This window comes from Microtus ochrogaster, chromosome 6 (assembly GCF_000317375.1).
Source record: "Microtus ochrogaster isolate Prairie Vole_2 chromosome 6, MicOch1.0, whole genome shotgun sequence".
Lineage (NCBI taxonomy): Eukaryota > Metazoa > Chordata > Mammalia > Rodentia > Cricetidae > Microtus > Microtus ochrogaster.
Window position 1 is genome coordinate 65,149,885 of NC_022013.1, and position 9,343 is coordinate 65,159,227.

Sequence of the window (9,343 nt, forward strand, 5' to 3'; positions counted from 1 at the left end):
CGAGCCTCCATGTCAACCCGATCCATGCAGCAAGCGGCCAGCAGCTGCCCATCATTTTTTTCAACAAGTGTCTGTAGGCCTACATCATTTTTCAACAATATTCTAAATATTTTCTAAAATATTTTTTTAGTCATCTCTGTGTCGCATCGTTTGATAATTTGTGGAATGTATATGGGGCTTTTGCATAAATAGAATACACCATCAGCAAATTTGATATTGATTCTGACATAGACTGCTAAGTTATGAGATACACTGGGTTCAAAAAGCCAACAAAAATCTAGAGATATTATTTGCTATAAACGTAAAAGTAGACAAGGCAAGCGGCATTAAGTTAATTTGCAAATCTCACACTTCCTAAGTTTACCTGATTAATTCAAAGTAATCAAGTAATTAATGAAGGTACAAAGTAACTTGTCTACAGCCTATGCCAGCATTATGGAATTGTAACACTTGTTTTGTTACATAACCCACTGGGTACTGCCTCCTAGCTTTGAATGAATCCTTCAGGCTTTGTAAGTAGATGATAGTGCTGGAGCCGGCAAGTCCCAGGTTTGACAGTCATGGTTAAGGAGTGAGAAGTCAGAAGGCATCTCCAGAATCCATTCCTGGAGCTCAGCAGCAGCTCCCCTCGAGTGTGCGCAGTGGCACACTTCAGGCATTTCAAAGGTCACCTTCGCTGTCTTGCTGCCCCAGAATTCCAATGGGCAGTTGCCATGGGGAAAGGATTGATGCAGTACAGATGGAGAGAGAGGATGGTTCCTTCTGCTCCCGAAACCCCACAAACGCATTCTCTAAATCTGGCTGTTAATGTAAACTCCAGGTCATAAAGACAGGAGTGGACACATTTTGTGCTTTTCTTTTTATATCTTCCCATTATACAGATAACCACGATGGCAGGTAGAAAGAGAAGACCAAAGTAAAGCAGAAAGCTGAGCAGGTCCCCTTTTGAGATTTCAGAAACCTCTAGGACTTTTACCCATTCATTCACTGCGCAGGTCTTTACAGTACCGCGAAGCATCCATCTCAGCAGCCTTCCTTGGCTACACCTCTAAGCGCTTTTAAAATGTGTGAAGAGTTGAAATGAAAACTCCAGGCAGCATACTTGAAACACGCATCTTTGTTTATCTGCTGCGGTGATAAAATACTCTTGATGAAAGCGGCTTGAGAAAGGGTTTGTTTACCACAGCTCTAGGTTACAGTTCATACTGGCAGAGGATCCCCAGAAGCCAGGGCTACTCCTATTGCACCCATATACAAAAGGCAGAGAGCAATGCGCACATGCATGCTTGGGTCTCTCCATCTGTTTCTACAGTCCACCCGGGTCAGGAATGGTGCCACCCCTGGTTGACTGGCTTCCTGCTTTAGCATAATTGAGATAACCACCAACAGGCATGCCCAGAAGCCCAACTCCTTGGGAGGCTCCTTTGGTAAGATTGACAATTAACACTCCTACAGCATGTGACTCTCAACTTTCACCACTTCATAATGGTTCCTAAGAAGATTTATTATAATATTGGGAGGGTTTTTTAAGAACTGAGGGGGTCTTTTCTTTCTTTGAAGTGTGTTTTTTTTTAAGATTTATTTTTATGTATATGGGCGTTTTGCCTGCATGTACTTCTATGCACCAAGAGTGTGCCTGCAAAGGTCAGAAGAGGTCCCCTGGTACTCGAGTTACAGATGGTTGTGAGCTGCCACGTGGAGATTGAACCTAGGTCCTCTGGAGGAGCAGTGAGTTCACTTAACCATTGGGCCATCTAGTCGCACCAGAAGTGATGTTTTTAAATGAAGAAAAAAATCATAGGCCGGGCGGTGGTGGCGCACACCTTTAATCCCAGCACTCGGGAGGCAGAGGCAGGCGGATTTCTGTGAGTTCGAGACCAGCCTGGTCTACAAGAGCTAGTTCCAGGACAGGCTCCAAAGCTACAGGGAAACCCTGTCTCGAAAAAACCACAAAAAAATAAATAAATAAAATAAAAAAATCATATTACTTTTGGGCTGTATTAGTTCCTTTTCTGCTGCTGTGATAAAAGACCATGACCAAGGGCAACCTAAGGAGGACAGAGTTTATTAAGGCTCTAAGTACATCTTAGTTCCTCTCAGCTCCAAAGAACTTGACGGACAGCCACTAAGTAACATTTCAGCAGAATGGATGATGGCTCTGTGACCTACCAAGGGTCCCCACCCAAACTTCCAGGAAACCTGCGTCTTACACCTCCCCCTTTCTAGAACAATCCACTTTGAGAAACAGGCTGCCAGCTCACCTTTTCCTACCCAAGCTCCAGGGACGGTGCAGGAGGCTTGGGAGTTTCTGATGGCTCACTGGGCAGGCTTCATCCTCCACTAAGCCTGAGTTTTTCCATCCACACAGTGGGGGCAATGAATTCTACCCCGCTCCATATGAACCCATCTGTGTAGAACAGGACCTGACTATGCTAAACCATTTCCTATGCACTTCTTTAGGTGTCTGCTGAAAATGCCCTGTGGAAGATGTCACGTTCTCAGGCCTATCATCTGGGGCTTCAGCCTAGACAGGTAGTAAGCAGGAGAGATTCTCCTGTCTGCCGCTCCTGGAGAACAGGGGCTCAGAATCTTGGACCCTCTTCCAAGAATGGTCTTGGATCTTGGGTGAGAGGGAAGCATTCTAGAAGGGAGGGCATGAGGATGGACTCGGGACACAGCTGGAGACACATCACTGCATGGTCACCTACCAAATAGTATTGAGGAGAATGTGTGTGCTCTGCGGGCTGGGACAGCGATGTGGGGGTCTCTGCAAACACTACACTCAGAAGAGTGTACACACAAGGAAAGAAGAAAGTCAGCATGACTCAGTAGCCAGTGTTGGTTCAAACTTCAAGAGTCTGACACTGGGTAGTTTATTTCAGGCATATTTAAGCATGGGAAATTTTGGAGGGAAAAACTTTCCTGGTGATAATTAATTCACTCTTATGTGCACAATAAAACTTAAGGCCCAGCTACATCAAAACTCTTTTGTGGCATCTTCCATGAAGATGAGTTCTATATATTGACTACACGTGACATTTGAAGGGTCTGGGGGAAGATCTACTATGGTCTCAGTCACACAGATAACGCAAAGGTCCCCAGGCTATTAACGACCTCTGTTCCCAATCTTCTGGGTGGAAACAGGTCATATATCTCTCCCTGTGGGCCTAACATTCCTGGTTTCCCTACTGCTTATCTGTGAGTACAAGGACCTGTGTCCTCTACACACTAAGAGATGGCTTTTCCTGAGGCAGAGTGGTCTGAGATGGAAAGGAAAAATATAGGAAGACCAAGAAGGAGGAATTCCAACCCACAATACCACGGGGCAAAGCGCGGAGCAACATGGACTGGGGCTGGGGTGGGTAAAATCTGTTCCATCATGGTCCCCAACCTCCGATTCCTAGATGCTTCCTCCCCAGCTCTGGGTTTTCACTGCTTTTTCTGTCAAGTGACAAATGGAGTCAAAGGGAAATTAATCAGTCTAAACTTTTATCAAAGCAATGGATGTACCGCTCCGAAATAGGAGAATGCTGGACAGAGCTCTGGGGCTAGATAGCTGCTAGTTGGCTGGTGATGGGCACCAGGGAGTAAGAGGAGGAAGGCTTAGACTTCTGTCCCCAGTTTCCTTCAGACTCCTGCTTTTCTCTGAAGTAGCAGACACTGAGTGGTTAGAAAATGAAGCCATGGTTTGGACTCAGAAAAGGTTGCTCCAGCTCCAGGTCTGATGGGTGATGGCAGCTGGCCAAGAGGAGGTGCCAGAGAGAGGTGCTCTGAAGGGAAGGTGTGAGCCTCTGCAAAGGCAGACCTCTGTCCCCAAGCAAAGCTTCTCTCGGCCTTAAGGTTCCCCCTACCCTTGTTTCTCTGGCCCATTCATTCACATTATACAGCCCAGACTGGGATCAATTTAATTCCAGGCACTTAGTGTCCACTGCAGGCCTGGCAACAAGCCAGAAATACTAACACAATGAATAAGATCCATACAATAATAATCACCAGACCCTGCTACCTCCTTCAGTATTAGTATATCTCAGTTACCTCAGTTTTCCTACCTATGAAATGGGATCGTTATGGGAAGCCTCTGGGAAAGAGCTCCCAAATCGAGATGGGAACCTTTTTTCTTTTCTTTTGGTTTGCAGTCTACCTCTTCCCTTTACAGGATAAAAGCCAGAGGACTGTACAGTGGACGCCAGCAACCTTCCAGTTCCCCGGTTATCTCTTCCTTCTCTTGGTGCCTATGCTTGTCGCAAATAATTTTTACTAAATCACTGGAAAGGAAACCTCAGCGGACTTGATGTTACTTTTGAAATGGAGGCCACAGTAAGACAAGGACACAGTAAGACAAGGACATAGGGCTGGAGAGATGGCTCAGAGCTTCCGTCCTTGCTACTCTTATAGAGGACTGGAGGAGTTTGGTTTCCAGCACCCACTTGGCAGTTCATAACTGGCTGTAATTCCAGGTCCAGTGGTTTCAGCATCTTCTTCTGGCCACCATCGATAATAGGCACACACATGTTGCACATACATACATGTAGGCTAAATGCTCATACACATAAAATAAAAATAAATAAATCTTTTTAATGCCATTAAGAAGAAAAAAATGACAATCCCCTATATATCACAATAACTACTGTCACATTAAATAAAACAAATCACCAGGTATGAAGGCACATTGCCTTTAACTCCAGCAATGGGCAGGCAGAGGCCTGCAGATCTTTGTGAGTTCTGAGTCAGTCAGGGCCACACAGTGAGACTCACCTCAAAAAAAGTGGAGGGGTTCTGTAGATCTTTGAAGTGTTTGAAGATGACCTTTCTATCTAAAATATATCTTTGTTTGACCTTGAAAACATACCTAATGTGACTACAAGTTCAATTATACTAGGTAATTAACTACTAACCTTATTTATAATATGTGTAATATTTCCTTAATATCCTCAACAGTTGGTAATAATAATTTTCAAGGACTAGAAATTTGCATTACATTGTTAAATGAGTTACATAGGTACAATACTTTAAACAAAATTAGAAAAGCATGTACAGTATGTCTTAACAAAATTAATCTCAAATTTGTATCAATATAGAAAATTTGTATACAATATACTGCCTCCAGGAATCTCAGAATAAGACTATGTGTTGAGAGTTGTTTCCTCCTATTTTACAATCCTCTCTAAGGCTGGGATTAAAGGCATGCACCATCATGATTAAAGGCATGTACTGCCCGGTTTCTACGGCAACTAGTGTGGCTCCTGGGATCAAAGGTATGTGTTACCATTACCTGGTCTGTAAGGCTGATCAGTGAGGCTATTTTACTCTCAGATATTCAGGCAGGCTTTATTTATTAAAATACAATTGAAATGCCACTGGAGAGTGGGGAGAAAGAAACCTGTGACCATAATTGTGCAAGCCTTTAATCCCAGCACTTGGGAGGCAGAGGCAGGTGGATCCAGCCTGGTCTAGGTGGTGAGTTCCAAGCCAGCCAGAGCTACAAAGTGAGACCTTGTCTGAAACAAACAAAAACTATTCAATATTTAGGACAGGTCAGGGAACGATCTGAACCCATGCCCAGTTTGAAGCCAATGCAGACACTAGACAGTGACCTACTATCAGGGAGGGTGAGGCAAGTGCAGCCACAGGAGGCAGATGCAGTAGCGAGCTGGGGTTGGGAATGGGGTCAGAGGAGGGAGGTGACCAGCTGAGCCTCCAGAGACCCAGAACCAGTGTTGTGTGCACGGTGCCCTGTGATCATCTGTCTGAAGCTATGACTTCAACGCCAAAATCCAATTCATAATCTCACATCCTTTTCGTTGATATTTAGTTGGTTATTGTTGATGGCATTTTGTTGTTGTTGTTGTTTGAGACGTGGTCTCTTGCCTCCACAGCCAGGGAATGACCTTGAACTTCCGGTCCACTCACCTCCGTCTCCCCACTGCGGGGATAGCAGACGCGCACCACTAGTCTGGAGACAGGCCAACACTCTACCTCTGAGTTAATCTGCAGCCCCAATGGCTTTGTTTGTGACAAGGTTTCGGGTAGCCCAGGTTGACATCAAACTTGCTATGTATTCGAGGATGACCTTGCTTCCACCTGCTGTGCGTTTTCACCCCCATTTCGCTACCCATTATTCAAAGTTTCCACGCTGCATTTTGTTGTTTTGTCAGAGAGCCCTAAAGGGGGAAATAGAGGAAGGAGTCTGGATTTGAGAACTAGACGCCTACCTCCAGCTCGGCGTAGTGTAAATGGTCTCTGCTGTGACTAGCCTTGAAGAATCAGACTTCTCTCGGGTGAAAAGTTCGTAGCCGGAAGCTCCCGCTCCGCGGTGCCGGATGGTCCCGCCCCCTCGCAACGGGCTCAGCGTCCCTGCCTAGAGACAGGAGCGACAGACGACTTTGCTGTATAGGGGAGCCGGTAGGTCCGTGAGGCGGCGGGATGATTGGGTCAGGGAAAATTCAAAAAGGCATACAAGTGGGTGGACACGGAGAAGGTACTTTTGCCCACTTAAGATCACCGTTCCCTCCCTCAAGTGTGGGTCCCCTACCGAGCCTTTGCGGGTCGGAGCTGAGACAACAGGCTCGTTAACCAGCCTTACTGTTAAGTTCTGTATTTAGCACACCGTTTGGGGTGCGGATCCCACCCCTGTGAAGGGAGCGCGATTCAATGCCCTCCTCCCTGTGGCAGGCTCCTGCTAGGATCCCTGCAATGAAGGAGACAAAATTCTGGGCCTCACAAGACACCATTCTCTCTCCTTACCTGACCACAGAGTTCTTGTAGAGATCGACTCTATTTCCTTCCTTTACAAACCCCATCCAGGTATTTATTGGTTTTCACAATAATTCAGCAAGTGTATTCTGGGGACCATCTCAGGGTAAGGACCTTGTTTGCAGAGATCAGTGTTACTTGAATATCCGTTCGACAGGCATGAGAGAGCACAGCACCATATAATTTCTGACTATGACCAATGGTGCAAGAAGCGGTGGGCACAGAGCTAGTTTTCCTCTGCCGGACACATCAGAAGGATGAGGAAAACCCCAAGCCTGTGAGAGAGCTGACCACCTACTGTGCTGTTTGCTCTGTTTGCCCAGTGTTCTCAGCAGAGGCAGAGACTCCCAAGATCCTTCAGAGGATGTTCAAAGTGGTAGAAGTGCAGGATTCTTTTTGAGTCAGGGGATGGGTGACTGGGAAGCACAGATTCTCCCAGGGACGCGCCTATTTTGCACTCACCTCAGGCTTCTCCAGACACTTCTCTGGATCCGAATTTCCTTGTTTGTAACTGTTGATAGTACTCCGGTAATGGCCACATTCCTCCCTTCCCAGCCCCACCTCCATTTATCTGTATGCATTCATCCAAATGGTTGAGCGTGTGCGTGCCTCTTGCTGGCCCTGAAACCTTGGCCAGGTCCTGCAACCTTTTGAGGGTTCATTTTCATCTCTGAAAAAATAAAAGTAGTCTCAATTTCCATGTAAGTTTAAACGGGATATTGTATGAAATGACTCTGCAATCATCCCTAGTTCTGGGCCTGCCAGGACCAAACCTTGCCACCTCACTTCCTTGTTTCCCCACACAAAGAAAGGGAGGGAAAGGAGTTCCCAGGGTGACCAGCACTGGAGGCCTCATTGTGAGGCACATGCTAACCACATTCATTCCCAGGTAGAGGCCACTGTCACCCACGGAGCTGTGGGAAGAAGACCAAAGTTTGTCTGTCTGTTAAAATTCTTGCACACACTGGGTTGTATAAGATCCCCAGGCTGGGACGGGACTAGAAGGGATTTGATGTGATGGGTTGGAAAGTAGAGGGAAATGAGATTCTGAGTCTACAGCCCACCTCCCATCTCCCTTTCTTGAGCTATGTCTTGATGATTTCCCTCCACTATCAACAGTGCACTCCCTTCTGCAGCCTCCTTAGAGAAAAACAGCTTACAGAACAGGGACAGTAAATCCACTCAGTCAGACTCCTGAGCTCCTGGCACCCTGCAGTTTCCCGGGGCTGTCATGTGTGTGCTAATCCCCACGCCCCAGTAAAGCGGCCAGGCATGCTGAAGATACTGGAAAGAGACCCCAAGGACAGAATGCTTTCCTGTGGAGATGGGACCCTGGCCTCTCGGAGACCAGCTGTCTGTTTGAAGATTTTGTTCAATGGTGCTGTCCGTGGGTTTGCAGAATGAGGAAGCTAGAGCTCAGGGGGTCTTCTTGTCCACTCTGTTGTCCTGAAAGGGGCAGTGAGTGTCACACAGGTAGGCCACACTTGGGATCATCTTTAGTATCTGCCCTAGGAGGCATCTGGTCACCAGGAATAGGTTCAGGTAGAGTTTCCCATAGGGAGGCCTGGCAGGTTTACCTACTTAGAAGATGGTGAGCCTTCACGCTGGGTGTCTGGGGCTTCTACCAGAGTCCCACCTGCCTTTATTTGTCCTTCAAATGGCCTTTCAACTCACCATCTTCTGCTTAGGAAGTGCTCAGCTAATGCAATTGTCTTCTGGGCTGCTGTGCAACTTTGGTCCATATAGTCCCTTCCCGCTCCCCATGGTAGTTAGATGAGACCCTCTGCTACTGTGTATAAGGAGATGCCAGCCAGTCCCACTGAGAATGGAAGACTCCCCAAACATCCCTGTGTGTAGAGGAGCTGAGGAAATGCCAGCAAGATGAGGGCTTGCCAGCTCAACCCTCTGGTTTTTGTTAAGATGTCTTCTTTTGTGCTGGGGAGATGGCTCAGTGGGTAAAGTGCTTGTGGCACAGGCCTGAGGACCTGAGTTCAGATCCCGAGAACGCATGGAAAAGCCAGGTGCAATGACACATACTCATAAGTCCGGCACTAGCGGATAGCAGAGACAGGTGGATTCTGGGAGCTCACTGACCTGCTAGCCTAACTGAACTGGTGTCCTCGAGGTTTCATGAAAAACCTTGTCTAAAAAAATAATAATTTGGGCCGGCGGTAGTGGCACACATCTTTAATCCCAGCACTGGGGTGGCAGAGGCAGGTGGATCTCTGTGAGGTCGAGGCCAGACTGGTCTACAAGAGCTAGTTCCAGGACAGGCTCTAAAGTTACACAAAAGAAACCCTGTTTTGAAAACTCAATAATGGTAATAATGTGGCCTATAAAATGCCTTAGCAAGTATTTGTCACTGAAACTGATGACCTGAATTCAATCCCCAGAACCTACATGGTGGAAGGACAAAAATGACTCCCGAAAGCTGTCCTCTGACCTCCACACATAGGCTGTGGCACGACACACACACACTGAGTACATGTATAAACATGTGGCAATGTCTTGAGGAATATAGCTGAATTAAGCTCCTGTCCTCCACATGTGCACACACAGGTGAGTACACCCAGACACATGTGCACACACA

At 46.7% G+C, this 9,343-nt stretch overlaps 1 protein-coding gene and 1 long non-coding RNA gene across 2 annotated transcripts in view; one reads left to right on the top strand and one right to left on the bottom strand.

The window, feature by feature from the left end:
• The window catches only part of LOC101984725, a 21,183-nt gene extending 14,868 nt beyond the window's left edge, over positions 1-6,315 (bottom strand). Inside the window, exon 1 of the long non-coding RNA XR_258301.3 lies at positions 6,213-6,315. This is a non-coding gene — a long non-coding RNA (uncharacterized LOC101984725). The remainder of the gene's footprint in view (positions 1-6,212) is intronic.
• A 42-nt stretch (positions 6,316-6,357) lies between these two features.
• The window catches only part of Dnah1 (dynein axonemal heavy chain 1), a 64,511-nt gene continuing 61,525 nt past the window's right edge, over positions 6,358-9,343 (top strand). Inside the window, exon 1 of the mRNA XM_005348721.2 lies at positions 6,358-6,402. The gene's annotated coding sequence lies outside the window, so the exon portion shown is untranslated. The remainder of the gene's footprint in view (positions 6,403-9,343) is intronic.